This window comes from Canis lupus, chromosome 20 (assembly GCF_003254725.2).
Source record: "Canis lupus dingo isolate Sandy chromosome 20, ASM325472v2, whole genome shotgun sequence".
Lineage (NCBI taxonomy): Eukaryota > Metazoa > Chordata > Mammalia > Carnivora > Canidae > Canis > Canis lupus.
The window spans coordinates 27,909,676-27,929,953 of record NC_064262.1 but is presented as its reverse complement, the minus strand read 5'-3'; the positions used below and the strand labels follow the sequence as shown (position 1 = coordinate 27,929,953).

Sequence of the window (20,278 nt, the reverse complement as noted above, 5' to 3'; positions counted from 1 at the left end):
AGCTTTAGGAGTGCAAATAACTATTTTTCATCCTTGTGAATTTTCAGATTTTCTCTCTAGGTTTTCTTAAAAATCTAGAATCTTTCTATTTGAAAAATTTAAATGGAGTCAAGGCTTGATGACCATCTGGTTCTCCGTTTCCATCTTTCCACAGAAAGTTTGACAATTGCAGGTTCATGAGACTGAATACTTGACAGTGTCATGCATCATCATTCCATGTGATACTAATAATAACCCCAGGAAGCAAATAGATTAATTGTATATTAAGTTTTCCATCAAGTGAGGTAAACTATGGCTTAGAAAGTTCATTTTCAAAAAAATTTAAAAAAATTTAAAAAGAAGAAAGAGAAAGAAAGAAAAGAAAAGAAAAAAGAAAGAAAGAAAGAAAGAAAGAAAGAAAGAAAGAAAGAAAGAAAGAAAGAAAGAAAGAAAGATCGTTCATTTCCGGGCAGCCTGGGTGGCTCAGCGGTTTAGCGCTGCCTTCAGTCCAGGGTGTGGTCCTGGAGACCCAGGATCAAGTCCCATGTCGGGCTCCCTGCATAGAGCCTGCTTCTCCCTCTACCTGTGTCTCTGGCTCTCTCTCTCTCTCTCTCTCTCTGTGTGTGTGTGTGTGTGTGTGTGTGTATCTCATGAACGAATAAAATCTTAAAAAAAGAAAAGAAAAGTTCATTTTCAATTGATCAGGGATTTAGTACTGGTAAGTGGTGATGTGAAGAGTCAAACACAGATCTTCTCTCCCCAGATTCAACATGGAATCTACTATAGAACTTCTACGTATTTGACAATTCCTGAAACCCTCATAAAAGAAAGGTCAGGGCACCAGGATAGTGAATGGCTCTGTGTGGTGTCGTTACTCTGCATTGTGGGGACTTGTCAAGGTTATTTTAGATTAAATTATTGCTGTTGTCTAAATATGATGGTTTTAAGGATGAAGGTGGAATAAATAATATACTAGCAAATAGAATTTATGAGCCACAGAACATCAGCTTCAAAACAGTTGTACATACGTTAAAAAACACACGTAAACCTGTTAGGCTATTATGGAATTTTCCAAACCAATTTTACTTAAGGTTTACAGTGGGCTTTTAAAGCTTTCTCCTCATAATATCTTTTTTTAACGCTCTCTGTTTTCAATATAGGAACAATTTTATTCTTACTGGCTCAAAATTGAAATTAATCTTAGTGAATTCTATCACCTAAGTATACAAATGTATAACAGATATAACATCTTAAAGATATAACATCTCTCCTTCTCATTATACCACTAGTCCACAAACAATACTACAATCTAATAATGAAAATGTTAGAGACAATAGGTTAAAAGAGTAAACATATCAGAGTTGGATCTCATTAACTCTTTCAGCACAGTGAGAACACAACTGGGCTCCAACAGAGCCATGTTCACCCATAGATTCTAGGAATCTCTACACCCAACATGGGGCTCTAACTCACAAACCCAAGATCAAAAGTCTGCCCCTAGATTCTAGAACAGCCTTCACAATGTGGTCTCCTGGGCTGTTTCACAGGAACACCCCAGCTGGGTGTTAAGGTAGGACTGCCTATAAACCTGGCCTTTCTTTGCATGTTTCTCCCCAATGTGGGGTCATCACTCTCCCAGGTAAGAATACCTTCTTTAACATGCCTCAGAGTCTTGTGTCCAGGATTTATCTGAGGCTGTGATGCATGCTCAGAGCCCTCTTGTTTTCCTTCTCCCAAGGTAAAGAATTAGCTTCCTGGTGAATGCCTCAGTGCTGACTTTCCAAGGATAGTTTTCAGTTTCAATCAGTTATGCTTTTAATTCCAGTAACTCCATTCTATTAAACTGATATTTCCACTTAGAATTATCCTTTGTTATTATTTCATTTTTCTTCCTTAAGTTCTTAACAGGTCACCGTATTCCCCCTTGGGACTTAAGGACAGCCAAGAACTTACCATGAGCATAACACCAAAAGCACAGAAGGTACATTCTAATGAGCTCTTTGGTGATATTTCTTGCATCTGCTAAAACAAATTAGGTCAAAATAAGATTGAAGTGAGCTTCAAGTGCTTCAACGTCTAACAGACTGACTTTATCATCTAGAAAACAGGAAGAAGTAAAAAGGACCTGGAGAATCAGAGTCATTAAACTCCTGTAACTTTATAAAGGTTCAGAAGTCTCAGTGGAGCAAATTCTAATTTGTATTACCGAAGAAGGTGGGGAAAAGGTCCCCTGAAAAACTACACAGGCCCACAGAGCTCAAACCATATCCGGGACGCATTGAATATTTAGAAAGCATTTTTTCAGGAAAGGGGAAATCTCCACAGCCTGACTGGGATCTTGCCTGGCAAATGGAAGCTTATATAATTAGCTTACTCCTGACTGATACCTTGGATATTACTGATAACATCTGACATGATAAATTTGATATTAACTTGTTCCTCTTGCCTTTGTTCACTCTAAATGGTAGAAATGTCAACCCACTTCTTATGAATCATTCTCTTCTTTCAAGACCCTCAATTAATTTTCTTCTCACCTTGTCTCCTAATCCTAATTATGCATGCATCTTTTGTGTGAAAATCAGGGTATTTGGAGCACTAAAACTTTGTTTGCTTTTGATTCATGATGAAGTAATTGAATTGTTGCTTTAATAAAATCTTGTAAAATCTAGTTAGGTTATTTCTTCCTTGAATTTATGTGATTTACTTAGCTCTGCCCTCTGCTTGTCTCCATCTCTCTTTCTCTCTCTCTGAGTTTATGTGTCAGCTTTTGTTGCAGAACAAAATACCCCAAAATTTAATGGTTTGAAACCACACTATTTGTATAGCTCAAGATTTTATGGTTCAACAATTTGGTCTGAGCTCAGCTGGGTAGTATGTCTGCTGGTCTTCACTGGGCTTAGTCATGATGCATTTATGATCATTTTCTGGTTTTTAAGGTGGCTGCCTTTTTAGGGGTTAGCTATCTCCCAATTGGGAAAATATGTATGACTGGCCAACATATCTATCTCATCATTTAGAAGACTCTCTTGGTTTTTTTGTTTTTTTGTCTGTTTGTTTAGATTTTTTAAAATTTATTCATGAGAGACACAGAGAGAGGCAGAGACATAGGCAGAGGAAGAAGCAGGCTTCCTATGGGGAGCCTGATTTCAGGACTCAATCCCAGGATCTGGGATCATGATCTGAGCCAAAGGCAGATGCTCAACCACTGAGCCACTCACATGCCCCAGAGACTATCTTGTTCTCATGGCAATCTTGAGGTTCCTAAAGAGTGAGCATGAAAGCTGCAAACCTTTTTAAGACTTAGGCTTGATCTCACAGGAAGTCATTTATCATTACATTCTGTTACTCAGATCAAGTCACAAGGTCATCACAGATTCAAGGTTTGGGGAAAGAGACCCCACCTCTTAATGGGAGTATGGGAGTAGATACAAAGGATTATAGCCATTTTTGCCATCTATCCAATACTCAGCTATCATTTTATGACTGTGTCCCTTAAATCCTGAATCCAGTTTTCTTATCTCACTTGCAGAATATGCTCATTTGGTTATCACAATCTCATCTGAGCTTGGCCTCTTCAAAACAGGCCTACCTATTGTCTCCCTTTTTTCCTAACCCATTTCTGACAGTAAAACTGTCATTTTCCCAGGGTCTTCACTGAAAATCTTGTATTCCTTTCACACTCTCCTTTCTCCACTTTCTTTATAGGCAAAATCAGCAAATTCTGTGAGAATCATTCTGAAGTATCTGTCAGTCTGTCCTCCCTACCACTCAGATTTCTCGATCTCCTTATTATTCCATCGAAAATATCCGGCACACTCTCTCCTAACTACTGTCTACCTATGTCTTCTCTCTCCTCTTCAGAAATTTCCATGGCTTGCCAACATCTTACTAGATCAGTATCAAGCTTCTCTGCCACACCTCATTTTCTGATTTGGCCCCAGATTTACCTGTCAAGATTTACTTCCACTATTCACCAGTTTGGATTTTCACATTGCAGTGAAATAAAACACTTCACTGACTCTGAACACTCCTTAATTCTTTCTGTTTCTTTATTCACAGTATGTTTTTCTCCATTTTTGAAATTTTTATTTATTTATTTATTTTGCCTTTTAAACTCTAAACCACATATAGGACTAAGACCAAGTTCTCCTTCCTATACAGTGCCAAAAGGCAATAGTCACAATGATTTCTCATTTTTGTATTTAGCCAGCACTATAAAATTAGCTTAGCAATTATGTTTTATCCTGCATAATCCTAATATTCATCTTCACTAGTATTGCCTTCTCCAGCGAAGTTGTTATCAGCAAAAGTAAAGAAACACATCACATCTTCCTTTTGGATTTTCCAGATTTCATAAGACATGATATAGGCAAAAATAGATATTCAACAAAAACTTCTTATATTGAATTAAGTCTCTAATTTCATTTGATTACCCTCTGTTGTGATGATCAATTTTCTGTTATTTGAGGAAGCAGAAAGTCTATGTGATTTATCAGGTTCACACAGCTTAATGCTTAAGGGGCCTGAATGGAATTGTGGGTTCCTAAACTGGTCTGAACTGATTCAGTGTTCTTTACATGGACTCTATAGCATCTTAATTCTGACAAAATGATTTATACTACCAAGCTATAGGAAAATACTGCATTCTCATTCAACAAAGTCATCCTTGACACCTCCTTCACCCAGTAACATCCAACTCAGCTCTAAATCCTGACAACATTGCCTCCAAAGTATCCCTCAATCTGTTTACTTCTCTCCGTCTTTACTCTTACTGCTCTCTCTTCCTTGGACTATTGCAACTTCCCATAAAAGGGTCTTACTGTTCTTCACTCTTCTTCTCACACATTTCCTCCAAGCCCTTCTCTATGTAGTAATGAGAGCACTCTTGTAAATTCAAGTCTGTTTATCCAGCTCCCCTGCTTAAAATGTTCCATTAAATTCCTGTTGTTGCTAGGTTAAATGTCAGTATCCTTGTCAAGACCCAGAAGACCTTGAAGCATCTAGCCCCTGTCTGCCTCTCCAGATCATGTCTTTCCAGAACGCCCCTCATTGAATGGCTTCATCTAGTTCAGAACCTTCACATATTCCATTCCCTCTGCCTACTCTGACCAGTATATCATCCACTTTTACATATCTTTCAGTAAACTCAAATTATTTTGGAGATTATTTAATTAATTTCCATCTCTTCCATCAAATTATAAGCTCAAATTGTAAGACAGAAAGCCTCTGTTTATATTCTTCAGTGCATTTACTGAGCAGCAGTGTCTAGTGCATATTGTACACTAAGTAAGTAATATATATTTGAGTGAGTGAATGAGCAAACGAATGAATGAATGAATAGCTATTTATAGCTATACACATAAATGTGCATGAGACATGGTTCCTGCCCTCAACAGTGTATATTTTGATTGAGAGGAAAGTGTGTGAATTATTTTTCCAATTTCCAGAGGCTGCTTGCATTCCTTGACTTGTGGCTCCTTCTTCCATCTTCAAAACCAGTAACCTGGTTCAGACATCTTTAAATCAGTCTCTCCTCTACCTCCTCTGTTTTTGTCACCACCTCTCCTTCTGACCTATCTGCCTCCTTCTTATAAGGACCTTTGTGAATGCATTGGACCTGCTCACATAATCCAGGATAATCTCATCTCAGAGTCTTAATTTAATTGCATCTGTAAAATTCCTTTTACCAAGAAAGGTTATTATATGGCAGGAGATTAGTACATGGGAATTTTTTTTGGGGGGGAGAGTCATTATTCTGTCTACCACAGAATTATGAAGAAGTAATATAAGAATGGCTTCACAAAGAAAGAACACTTGAATTGAGCCTAAAAGACAAAGATGAGAAAGACTGTCTAGGAAATTACAGAAGCATCAATGAGAGCTTATAAACAGGAATGGCCAAGATATTTTTTGATGGAGGGTGCATTTTTAAGTAATTCCTTGTACACTAAAGACATTGAGAGATGAAGCTGGAAAGGCAAGGATCTAAAGGCATAAGGTCCTGAATGCCATGCTAAGGAAGTTACTTTATCTGGTAGGCAGTGGAGAATCACTGAATGGTGGTAACTGGGAAAGTGAAACTAACATAGTCAAACTTGCATTCTGGAAAAATCACTCTTCCAGCAGAGTAGAGCCTGGATGTCCTGCGACAAAGCTGGAGGCAGATACGGCTGATGGATAGTTGACTGTAACTCTAGGCAAGCAATCAATGGTAGTGACCTGGGCAAAGACAGTAGCAGGTGAAGAGAGAAGGGGACAGAGCTATGACTATTGTACAGAATACAGAACCAGCAAAAAAAAAAAAAAGAACCAGCAAAGCTGGGTGACTGAGTGAATGAAATGAGAGAAAGAAGAATACAGGATTACTCTCAGGGCTTTGGCTCTGATGATGGAACAGAAGGAGGTACCACAGCCTGAGTCTGAGCATATCTCAAATGAGGCTGTTCCTATGGGTTCTAAGAGTCCCCTAAAAGGAACACAGTCTTTACATGCCCATTAAGTCCAGTATCCTAATGTCATACTGAATTTGTTTCATTTACAGTGCTTCACTGAACTTGCAGCATTAGAAATGAGAACAACATAATAATCATAACCATTAAGGAGATCTGCTTCCTCTGAAGCAAGCTTTACATTACCCAGCTCTTCCCACTTTCCTCTGGCATTTGTCTATCAGTTCTTTCCAAGGAACAGAAACATATCAGCCAATAAAAGCCAAACAAATGTAGCAGCTTCCTCCTTTCACTTGAGCAAGTCTGTCACTTTTTATATCTTCGTTCTGGCCTTTTTCTGGACTTGTGTCAAAACACAGCTTCTAATCCTTTCCCCACAGACCACTGGTTCTACTATGATTTTGGATTCCATTTCAACATCTGCCAAATACAGTAGTAAGTCTGTATGAGATCAAAAGGACCTCAGGTCCAAGTTCTAATCCAAAGACAGGTTCTGCTTGTCTTCAAATGCTTCTAGGTATGGATGCGATTCAGAAGAAGGAGGATGTCTCTAGATTTGGCTAAGAATTAATCTCATAAAGTCCAGGGTTCAACTCCTGGCTTTGCCATTTACTTATTGTATGATTTCAGAGAAGTTACCATGTTACGACTCTCAATTGCATACATGTAGAACTAAGGTAGTACCTATCTTGCAGGTCTGTTGGGGTGATCATTTCAGATAATGCATGTAAAGCACTTCTACTCAGGTCTGACATGTAGTAAATGCTTCCTCAGTATTAGTTGCTCTTTTGATCATAAGTATTTTATTATTAATAATTACTATAATGTAACTCATAAATAAATAAATAAATAAACAGATTTCATGTAAATCTTGACTCCTTATGAGGGCTTGCCTGGTCCTGCTTCAAGTTCCAACTTATTCCATTCCTCTCCTTGCTCACTGCAGCCACAAGAGCTTCCTTTCATTTCTTCAAACCTGCCCAGCTATTGCCCTTCTCAGAATCTTCTGCCTGGGAGTGTCTTTTTATCCATCTCTGTTCCCAGCACTAGCTTCTTGTCAGTCTTTTCTTTGTTCCCAGCACTAGCTTCTTTTCAGTCTTTTTGGGCCTGAGTATTGCCTCCTTAAAGAAGCCATCTCTGTCCACCTTATCTAAGAAGGCCCCACTGTTATTCTCTATCATTGTACTGGCTCGTACCTTCATCTCCTTTGTCACAATTTTGTATTTGTTTATTCATTTACTACTTACTGTTCTCACCATAGTTTTAGCCCCAAGAGGGTGGCATCAGTATATATATCCATCTATTTATCTATCTCCAACATCGACACACCTGGTATACAGTAGGTAGTTAGTAAATATTTACATTTAGAAGATGATATTCATTTTTTTAACTTTAAGGAGAAAGTCTACATACCTCTGATAAAGTTGCATTAGATAATAGATTGTTCCAGGCAGAACCATATATCAAATAAAACCTCGAATCCAGTGGTATGGATTTATACTCATTAACCTTTAATTTAGGTCACTGCATTACATTTTATTACCAGACCATAGGGAACCTGCTTTCTAGAGTTGTTGGTAACACAGGTCATAAAAGATGGCTTTCCTAAATTGTGCATTGTTATAAAATGAGCTGAGACTTATCTCTCTCAAATGGTGACATCCTCTCACATCTATTACGATTGGGAAGAGATGAAAACATTAGACTGGAAAATTATCCTTTGCATACTTCATTGTGCATCCATTTAAATTTGCATTTCCAACCAATCTCTGCTAAGGAAACCAAAACACTTAGTTTTTGATGGTCTTGAATCAGCCTCTTGGGCATGCCTTTGGTTTCCTATAAGAGGAAATGTGCTGGTGTACAGCAACCAGGGCCATCAGAGAAATGAGGGCAGGTCAGGCTCACCATTCCTGTTGGGCTCCTCTGCTCTGCAGACATAAGTTCAACCACCATGGTAGCCATTAACCCCATTCCTCAGAGACCAGTTTATTCCACTGGAAATTGACTCAATGCCACTGCAGTCATTGGGGTCTTCTTTTTGACAGCAGATTTCCCAGAAGGATTTTGTTGCTTTCTTTCATATTTGAGGGAACAAGATGAAATCACTGGCTTCATTTATGTGGTGGGGATCCCTGGATGGCGCAGTGGTTTGGCGCCTGCCTTTGGCCCAGGGCACGATCCTGGAGACCCACGTTGGGCTCCCGGTGCATGGAGCCTGCTTCTCCCTCTGCCTGTGTCTCTGCCTCTCTCTCTCTCACTGTGTGCCTATCATAAATTTAAAAAAAAAAAAAATTAAAAAAAAGAAAAAGAAATTTATGTGGTGATGAGAATTTTTCTAAAAAGGAAGTTCATAGCCTTCAGCAACTTCCCGAAGGATAAAGTGAGGTAAAACAGCAGCCCACAGATATTCCCCATGTCATCCTAGACTTTCCTAGATGACCACTATCAAATATCCCCCAAAACACGTTCATCTTATTCCAACTTCCAAGAAGATCTCACTCCTTGGAATGTTGCTATTCAAGTATTGTAACTCTTAGTTATCTACTTTTGTCTATTGTGTCTGCCTTTTTCCCTTACATGAATTCAAATTTTATGTGGATACCTTTTCTTCTAACTTCCAGTTCTACGTACCTCCTTTTAGACTCTTATTTAAATCATTTTTGGTGGACCTCCCTTCCACCCAAATACTTGGAAATAAAGTTATGGGTTCTGCTCTGTTTCGAGAGAGAACCTTAAAATATATCCCTGGGATGTATTTTCGTTTACTCAACAAATTAATATTAAAATCTTGCTATGAGCTAAGCATCACGTTTACCCCGATGACAGTTTTGTCATGTTGGTCTTTATTTACATTCATTAAAGAATTTACAAGGTTCTCCAGCCCACACGCAAATCCCATCTTTTAAAATTATGTCACTATTTTTTGAGTGACTAATTCCCCTGAACAAATAAGGTGACTCTCTGATAGTATTTTAACCTTACTCAATGTGTTAGAAAGTGCTGTAAGTGGGGCACCTAGGTGGCTCAGCGGATTAAGCCTCTGCCTTCTGCTTAAGTCAGGATGCCAGGGTCCTGGACTGGAGCCCCACATGGAGCCCTGCATTGGGCTTCCAGCTCAGCAGACACTCTGCTTCTCCCCCTCCCTCTGCTATTCCCCCATTTGTGCTCTCTGGCTCTCTGGAGCATCCTCTCTCTCTGTCTTTCTCTCTGGCTCCCTCTGTCTCTGTCAAATAAATAAATAAAAATCTTTAAAAAAAAGAAAAGTGCTATAAGTATAATCTGGAGCCAGAAAGTAAATTTTTTGGAAAGGTCACTCACTCTGTCTTTTAGTTGCAATCTCTTTTGCAGTGTTGAAGTGGATGGGATAATATTTATGTCTCCGCTTATCAGTTTGGTCTATATGAACTCCACTTAACATTAGTACTCAGAAACTAAAACCAATATATTAAATATTAAGTAATTTGATATATTTTATTACCTCTTGAACTTAATCAATAGAAAGACATTATTGAATGATGGTGGGGATTTTTGTCTTATTGTCTAGGAAATGATGTCCTTAACATGGCATGTATAGTCCTTTAGGCTATGGTAATCTTTCATCTCATTAAAGTATAATGAGAAAAAGCTACTCTTTCATAATGAGGCAGAACTAAATGGGTTCTTAGGACAATCAATAAAAGATTATTAAGAAAGAAAATTTTGTTAAAAAATAGAATATATTTTCTTCTAAGTCTTGCAGTATCATAATAGAACAGAGTGTGACTTCCTTGCCTTAAAAAGCAGTCCTCTCAGGAATTTTGATTAAGATTAATTTTGAATATCTTTTAAAAATAAAACGTGAAAACTGTTTACATATATATTAAATTAAAAAACTACTGAATTTTGTCTAAACATATGCATTCATATCTAGGTTCATTTATAATATCTCAGTTGTTGAGGCACCTGAGTGGCTCAGTGGTTGAGTGTCTGCCTTCAGCTCCGGTCATGATCCAGAGTCCTAGGATAGAATCCCACATCAGGCTTTCCACAGAGAGCCTGCTTCTCCTCTGCCTATGTCTCTGTCTCTCTCTGTGTGTCTCTCATGAATGAGTAAAAGTCTTTTTTAAAAATCTCAGTTGTTAAAAACTTTGAATAATGTAAATTTTTACATTATTCAAACACATAAAAACACAGAATAATTTAATGAGTCTCTGTTTACTCATTACTTAGCTCCAACAATAATCAACTCATAGCCAGTGTTGTTCCTTTTTATGCTCCTATTATTACACCTTCTTCCCAGGCATCCTGTCATTTTTCTTATAAATTGGTGTGTATCTCTCAAAAGTATTGAATACAAAAACACTAAATTCCATATCTCACTTTTTAAAAATTAGCAATAATTTAACATCATCAAATATCTATAAGTTCCCAAATGTCTCGTTTGATTTCATGTTTTTTTATAGTTTCCTGAAATCTGGATTTTTTTAAAATCCATCATTGGGTTGATGTAGAGGCAGAGACACAGGCAGAGGGAGAAGCAGGCTCCATGCAGGGAAACCCAGGTGGGACTCGATCCCGGGTCTCCAGGATCACACCCCGGGCTGCAGGCAGCGCTAAACTGCTGCGCCACCGGGGCTACCCTCTCTGAACCCTTTTTAATCTATAAGTTCCTCTCTCTCAATCTCCCCCCTCCAATGTTTCTCTCACACTGCACGTTTTTTGTTGTTCCTGAATAAACAATGTATTTTCCCTTGGAGAGTTTCTCAGGGTCTGGATTTTACGGATTTAGTCCCTATGGTGTCATTTTACATGTTCCTGTCTCTTCTATATTGTTTTGTAAATTGGGCATAGAGGCTCACTGAAATTCAGAGTTTGATTGATTGACTGATTGATTTCTTTTTGCCAAGAATACTTCACAGTTGGTGAAGTCTTCTTCTATTAGACTAAGGCATGTAATATCTGATTATGTCTCTTTATCTGTTATCAGTCATCTGTGCTTAGATTTATTAATTCACTAAAGGTTGTGTCTTAACTCAGACTACCATAACAAAGTACCAGAGACTGGGTGGCTTAAATAACATATTTATTTCTGACAGTTCTGGAGGCTGACAAGTCCAAAGTCAAGTTGCTGGCAAGGCAAATTTCATTCTGAGGCCTGTTATTTTGGCTTATAGGAGTTTATCTTCCTATTGACTGCTCACATAGCCTTTCTCTGGTGAATATGTAGTGGGGGAAGAAGACACAGAGAACCAGGGAGGTTTGATGTTTCCTCTTATATGGATAATAATCCTATGAGGTCAGGGACTCAACCTTCCTTAGAGTTGACATCTTCAAATGCAGCCACACTGGAGATTAGGGCTTCGACATATGAACTTCAACATTCAGTCCATAACAAGTTGGAAAATGGTGATATTCTAATTCTATCATCCTTTTTCATTATTAGGGAACAATTTTATAAAGGGAAATTTCCTCTCTTCTACTGTGTAGTCACTTATAAGTAACATTCTTAAAAAAATGTAAGATGAATGATTGATTCTTCCCTTTTAGTTACTAGTTTTTAAAGTAATGGATTTGTTCACTAATATCCTCTAACAGTGACCAATTAGATTTTTAATTTTGTTTCTTTTAGTGTAGTTATGAACTCATGGATTCAAACTATCATTCCCCATCTGAGTGGCCTTAGACAAATCCCTTAACCCTTCTAAGCCATGGTTTACCCAGCTCTGAAATGGGGATAATGATGGTACCTATTCACCCAGTGATGAGGTTTCAGAATAACAATGTCTCTAAAGCACCCAAAATACTGCTGGACACAAATAGAGTCTCACTAAATAGAAGCAACAGTTGTGTTCTTATTATGATTTGAATTATGATAAGAAAATATTACTTTAGAATCTACTTCAAACTGCTCCAATAGACTTTGACGCTACTATTTTGCTTTTTTTGCAATATGAACGATATGCTACCTTTTAGCTTCCTGTTTTATGTTTGCTTTTCTCCCATTATGTAATCAAAATAATACATAGTGGCAAATTGTCTGTTATGACAGAGGTAATTTGATGACTATGCTTCATGTTTGAGAGGTTCAGAAGTTTTGACCCAGAAATCAAATGGTCAAAAAATCAGAATGATCAAAACAAGTGTATGAATGTCTTAAAGTATGAACAGTATAGAGATGCAACTTGCTAGTGAAGTCAAAGGAAGTAGAACATGGGAAGGTCTTCAAATCTTGAAATCATGAGCTCAAATATGATACCTGTTTATTCTCATAAATTGTATTTGATATTTAATATAGGCACAAAGCACAAAAAATATAAAAATATAAGCAAAAAAATCAACAATTATTCTTTTCATGGGATTCTGTACTTTTCTTTTATCAAGGTGAAGCTGAATTTACAACACAACAATTTTTTTTAAGAAAAGGAGAAAGAATGAGAGAAACTTTTTTTTTTATGAGCCATACTGTCTAGTAAAAAGAATTAGTTGAATGTAGACAATTGGTATGGATCAGTTTTTTTCTCCAAAATAATCTGTTATTCTAATTTGCTTTAGGGATATAAATACAACTCTAGGTCACAAAATGTTTAAATTTTAAAGAAGAGAATGTCAAATAAATTGAATTCAACTAGGACAGAATCCCAACTTGACTTTTATTTTCTGGACATGGTATCTAAGGTATACTCTTTTTTTAAAAATGGGGTTTAAGGGTTGTGACTTATCTTCAGTTTAAGAAAAAAAATCTAGTCATTCTACATTATCATGAAAGCATGGCTTCTGGCAAAGAATAGTTCATGCCAACATATTCAGTACATATTATTGAACTACAGAATGGTAGCTATGTTCCCTGGGCTTATCTTGCTTTAATTTGCCTGTCAAGCAGAAGTATGCAGTTAATATATCTATCATCAACGATTCTCTTCAGTGTTGTAGAGATGGTTATGATAGGTAAGAAAATTCAGGAAGTCTATATCACATAAAAATGTCAAGTTCAAAAACACTACAATAAGCAAGAAATTAATTCACCAGACTCTAATCAGGTGTCAGGGAAATGGTGTCAGTTCTGGGTGAAAAGCTCTGCTGAATTTTTATTTTTTCTTATTATTCCATTATGACAGATATGAGAGAATTAGAGTTGATTCCTTTAAAAATAATTGCCATCACTGAATCTGATGAAAGATACATTGCACTTTTTAACTCAATTGATGATGGACAGTATACTTGAGCCCTATGTTCCTGTGGCATATTTTGAAATATTTTTACCTTGATCTAAAGAGTGACTTTGTCAAAATATTTTAGTAACTAAGCAGGTCAAAACTGTTATTCCATTTACATCCTCTGCCAATGTAAATAATTTGAAGGTATTATTGAAGATTATTCTGGAAGAGAGTGTGGTTTGGTTTTTTTTTATATTTTTTATCCAAATGAAAGTTAAAAACAGCACTACCATCTAATGACAGGCTGAAATTGCTTTGCTCAGGTTACTCAGAGGTTGTCTAAATTTGCAATTTTAATAAATCTTTTTTTTAGTTACAAAAGTTATACACGCTTATTGGCAGAAATTGAAACAATACAAAAATAATGAGGGCCACCTAGGTAGCTCAGTCAGTTAAACGTCCGACTTTTGATTTCAGCTCAGGTCATGATCTTAGGGTCATGGGATCAAGCCCCATGTCTAGCTCATGCTCATGAGGAGTCTGCTTGGGATTCTCTCCCTCCCCCTCCTACTCTGCCCCCCACTCTCCGCTTGTGTGCTTACTCTGTCTCTCTAAAATAAATAAATATTTTTTCAAAAAAGAAAACAATACAAAAATAATGAAAAACTGAATTTCTGCCTTCAAAGTCCAGTCCTCAGTGGTAACAACTGATGATACTTCAATGCTACCTCTCTAGACTTTTACAAGTCTATTTGATATATGCATGTATATTATACTTGTCAATTTGCTTTTTTCCTTTACAAAAGATGAAGTTTCTATACTACTATTCATTATTTTTAACTATTGCATAATATTCCATTGACTGAGTATCTCAGAATTTATTTGATTAGTCTATATTTTTATAAGCATGAAGATGGTTTCCAATTTATTTTTACTCTTTCAGGCATGCATTTTACTTCAATGATTTGTCAGGCTTTATGCTGGAAAATAAAATTCAATTAGAAATTCACATTTCAATTTATGGGCAAGTGTTAACTTAAACCTATTATATATGCCTATTATATGAGGTACAGGACTTTCTAGGCACTGTCTAGGACAAGGGAAATGACCACTTACCGAACGGGCTTTCCTATGCTGTCTTGCCTTTATAAAATGCTTTGGTTACTTGTTTTACTTCTGCCCCTGTCTCCCTAAGTTCTTTGGCAGACAGTGAAAACTGACTGACTCAGCAACCATTCTTAGCTTTTGTCCCCTTGCTTATCTTCCCTCTGGAACCCAGGAAAGTTGAATATTCACGTTCCAGTCTCTCATGCAGCTAACATGTCCATGGATACAGCAGCCATTCTGTGACTATGAGGCCAAGATCATAAGAACCAAAGATATTAGCGATCCCTGGGTGGCTCAGTGGTTCGGCACCTGCCTTTGGTCCAGGGCGTGATCCTGGAGTCTTGGGATCGAGTCCCGCATCAGGCTCCTGGCATGAAGCCTGCTTCTCCCTCTGCCTGTGTCTCTGCCTCTCTCTCTCTCTCTCTCAATCTCTCTCCCTCTCTCTATGTCTATCATGAATAAATAAATAAAATCTTAAAAAAAAAGAACCAAAGATATGTTTGTACAGATATCATCAATTCTGGACTTCTCAATATGTATGAAAAGTAAACCTTTATTTGTTTAAGCCACTATAAGTCAAGCTTTCTGCTACCAGTGACCAAATACTTTACTAATTGATCCAGTCTTTAGGCTGCACATTTAAGACAATGAAAACAGAAACTTCTTTTGCTTGGTAAGTAATTTGGAGCTCTGTTTCTGTAGCACCTGCTCAGAATTTCTCAGGTGACGGTGTGAAGTACCAATTCCGTGAGGCTGCTTTTTCCTGGGAGGATTTCATACAAATCACAGAATGGATAGAAAGGCACAATAGCCAATGTTTGATAGGTAGCATGAAATGGAATGCAGTGTAGGAGATACTGGTGCTGGTTAAAAACACAGATAGTTATGTAACAAGAGAAAACATACAGTTCTACACGGGAAGGCTTTTTTGACAGTAGCTTTCAGAGCCTCCCATAAGATACAATTATATTGTCTTCCAGGGACAACTGGCAGTTTTATTCTTCACATGAAGGTCCCATCTGATGTTTTACAGGGTTATTCACAGAAGTTTTCTGGGTCAGAATATTGCAGTAACCATAAACTGATAGTAAAGAAAGTGCCTGGTCAATTTCCCTGGAAAAATCCAATTATCAGCAAGAGGAGACACACTAAAAGAAAGTATTAGACAAAGATGAGTAGAAATGGAACATTAAGTTTTAAAGGTGTTCATCAATCTGCTGGGGGCCTCCTGGGTAGCCAGTGGGGTATGAGGGAAGCCACAGTTCATCAAAAACCCATTCTGCACCAGAAACTAACTTGACAGTATGTATTCTTCACTTCCAGGGCTACTATTGAGATAATCAGCTCCTGTAAACAATTGTGTTCACAAAAATGCTCTTCGAGGGTTCTTGGGACAAATGGCTCATCAGTCCAAGACAAATCATAAAAGGAGAATGGACAAGAGGGGTTCTTCAGAGGGAAGTGGCGGGGGAGAATTGGGTCCCTTTAACCTATAAACTGTCGAGTGATAGAGATGTATGAAAGTGAGCAAGCCACCAGCCCTGCTGTGGCTGACAGGAGGGACTTCTGAGGTATAATTGACATGACCTACTCACAATAAGCTTTCTAAGTGTTTTTGTCATGCTAGACTCTAACTCCCTTCCCCTGGTGACCTGTGATACTGTGGCATGAAGGTTTGTGTTGCTGAGACAAAATACATGAGCTACCACTGGTATCCATTTGGATGATCAGGGCTTTGTCCTATGGATGCTTTCTTCAGTCATTTGGCTTTCTGAGCATTGATGTGATGGAGAGTACCTTACTACGCTCATAATTGACATCTCCATATTAGTCCTTCTGTAGCATGTGCTAGCCAAGAGAGGTCCCTTTCACAGCCCTGGGAAAGTTGAGAAGGAAGATAAACTTTAGAGAAAGGCAGATCTGAGTTCAAACCATGACTACATCACATATCAAAAAACTGTGTGACCTCGGTGTGCTGTTTTACTTCAGTTTTATCATCTATAAAATAAGGGATTGTGTTTCTACTTCAAAGGTTGTTAAGAAGATTAAATAAGCTAATGTAAAGAATGTACTTAATGAAGAGATTGGCACAAAGAGTCAACTATCATTGTTTTATTGTTAGTTATCAGCATAATATATATTATTGTTTTGTGTGCCAAAATATGCTTTTCTATGAACTTCATCCTCTAATCTTCTCTTGCCCATTCATTCATATTCATTCACTTGGTAAAATTTATGAGCCACAAATGATGTTTTGGAACAGCAAGAGATATAAATGAGACTGTTGGCGCAGAGTTTATAGATCTTAGAGAAATAAGACACTTGCTGGTCTTCCAGCATCCTGTCCCTCCCTCTCTCAGTCCACACTCTGCATGGCAACCACCTGGCTTGTCTGAAATGCAGACTTGTCATGCCCTCCCCCTACTGCTGAAATCCAGTCCCCTCACAAAACTGGTGTTTCTTCCCATTGACAGACTATTTCTACAAGAGTCAAATAGTAAATATGTTTGGTTTTGTGGACCAGGATCTTTATTGTCAGTATTCAGTTCTGTCATTGTAGTGTAAAAGCAGCTATATATATATACATACATGAATAGATGTGGCTGGATATCACCCAGGGACCATAGTTTTTGGATCCCTGTTAGAATTTACCTAAAACATCCCCCCCTTCATCTTGAACAGTCACTCCCTTCTTCCCACCTTGCAGTTGTGCCAAATGCACAGCCCAAATGTGCCCCATTTGCTCACTTGAGATCCTTTGACTTGTTGCTGCTCTTTGCCTAGAATACTCGTCTTCTCCCTCTTACCTGGATAAATCTGGCATAGTTTCCTGATTTCTCCTTAGTTATCTACTTCTCCAGAAAGCTATACCTCATTTCTCTTCCACTCCTCTCTAACTATATACCATATGTACCATAAAATATGTACCATATTTTCCTGTAACATGCTCAGTTACACAATAAAACAATGTCATGGTGCCTTTTCATTAACTTGTCTGTATTCTCAAATAGACAGCAAGTTCCCTAGAGGTGGAACAGGGAAACATATTTTCTTATTTAGTCAACAGATATTTAGGGAGTACCTACTTCATGCCAAGTATTGTACAAGGTGGTAGGGATCCAGCAATAGACAAGTATCTTACCTTTCCTCAGTGAAATAGTCAAACAAAATATGAACCAGTGAATAAATAATGCCAAAAATATGATTTTGAAACATCTGTTCATGTAAAAACAAACAAAGGCAGAGAGTAATGGGGCCAGAACTGGGGTGGGCTGAGGTCAGGAAGCCTACTCTGGATAATGTCAAAGAACACCTCCTATTACAAAGGAACTCAGCTTATTTAGAGAGGGCTGGGGAGATGAGAGTGTGAAAAACTGGAAGCTGAGAGGCAAGAGACAAGGTGTGTCAAGAGGTACAATTCGTTTTATTAATGTAATCCTTGGGCACAGTTCAGTGCCTGAATAGCATTAGGCCCTTGGTCAGGATTTAATAACTCAGTTGTATTCCCCCAAAATAGATCCTGAGACAAGAACTTTGACTCAGGAAGTTTACTTGAGGGGTGATATGAAGAGGCACAATGATGAGTAAGGAGTTGAGACAGGGAAAGGAGGAACACCCACTACAGGTATTAATGAGCAGAGAGGTGTTGCTGTAGGCAACAGGGGCTCAATCTCAAAAGGAAGTCTCTGAAAAACTGTACTGAATGCACCTCAGAGTGGCAAGAACACTGGGGTTTTGTCCACTAATTTCCATCCCAAATTGGTTGAAAGCCAGCAGAGAAGTCACTCCAGAGGACTTCCACCATGCTCCAGTCACAGGCTGAGCACATTCCCGCTGCCTGAGAAAGCCCTCAGCAGAGAGGCTCTCAGTTTTGGAGGGGGAAGCCTTTGGTGTGTAGATATACCTGACTAGCTTCCTGAAGCTGCAGGTGGCCTCTAGGGCCAGCTACTGGGATATAGGCAGGGCATCAACAGCTTCTGCTACAATAACTAAGTGAATAAGTGATTGGGGGGCAGCTCAGGTGGCTCAGCAGTTTAGCGCCGCCTTCAGCCCAAGGTGTGATCCTGAAGACCCGGGATCGAGTCCCACATCGGGCTCCCTGCATGGAGCCTGCTTCTCCCTCTGCCTGTGTCTGTGCCTCTCTCTCTCTCTCTCTCTCTCTCTCTCATGAATAAATAAATAAAATCTTTTAAAAAATAAGTGATTGGGTGGATAAATAAATGAAAGAATGAATAGTTGTACCTGATGAAAGAGGAGTAAGTCAACGCAGTAAGCCCAAGGTGAGTAATATGAATAACAGAAAATAAGAAATAAGAAGAGTAAGTCAATGAAATAACACCCTTGCTCCTAGGGAGAATCAAGGAAGGTCCCTTGGGAGCAGTGCTGTGCTAGAGCACAGCTGATGGTACAGCTCTCCTTCCGATCAAGTTTACAGGTATTGGGAGGATAGCTTGGGATTGGCCATAGTGGGAATATTCACACCATGGAAATTGACAAATCAAATGCTAGAAATCCATGCTTTATCCTGTGGAGATCTGATTGTCAGCACACACAGCTCAGTGGCAACATGAGTATTGGTACTTGGTTTCAATTTTCCAATCCCTTTTATTCTAGTCTCCTTACTCTCACTTATTTCTTCAAAGGTATCCCGAGGTTGTATATCAGGCCACGGAAAATGTCCCCTCCCTAACTTTCCTGAAGACCACAGGTTTCTGTGAGAGCTATTAATCACCCTGATTTCTTCTGATTTCTTGTCCTCCTCTAACCTATTGCTTTCAACTATGCCTTGCAAATTAACCAGAAGGATTAATAGCATCTTTCATTGATATTCCTTGTGTGGTTCACTTAGTTCTGAGGAGGGAGCTGCTTGCCCTCTTTCCAGGGAAAAACCTTTGGTATCATTAAGTGTGCAAAAGTGTTTCTGCTATTGCTGATTTTGGTTTATAGATGCTTATTAAGCCAGAAAATGCAAGACAATGCTTCTGTCTCTTTTACCTGAATGTATTTCTAAACAGTCTGCATGCAAAGGAAATCTCTGCTGGTTAATTTTGTCCATTTAGAGAATAATTTTTTGTTGTTAGGAACAGAACTGTAGATCATCCAAGACAGTAGTGAAATGAGAGTTCATCACAGGAGATTATTTTCAGTCTCTTGAATTCAAGGGAAGTGAATGATGGGGCCAGTGGTTATGATATTGATTATCTTAAAATGTCCTAGAGGATGAGGTGTCTGCTCTGTTTGAAAACTGGAAACTTGAGGAAAGATAGCCACACAGAGGTTTTATAATTTCACTTGGTTGGGTTAAATGGACTTTTGCCCCAGCGTTATGACCCCAGTATCTACAAAGGTGAGTAAATAGATTGCATTACCAGAAAGAGTGCAATGCTAGCTGAGGATATATGGGCAGAGCCCAGGGTTTGGAAAAAATGACACAAGCATACATATGCACACACAGACTCCATATCTTCACATCTCTCAGACAGTTGCTTATAGTACTTGCTGAGTCAGCCTCAGATGGAGGTCTTTCTCTCTAGTCCCTCTCTCATCTCTTCCAAATACCCCCACATACCCAGTTCCTTCAGGCTCTTTTCTCTCTTCAGACTTATA

General features: G+C 38.3%; 1 protein-coding gene across 2 annotated transcripts in view; it reads left to right on the top strand.

Moving 5' to 3' along the window:
- Positions 1-20,278, top strand: part of SYNPR (synaptoporin) — a 290,191-nt gene that overhangs the window by 158,772 nt on the left and 111,141 nt on the right. The gene's annotated exons all lie outside the window — the stretch shown is intronic.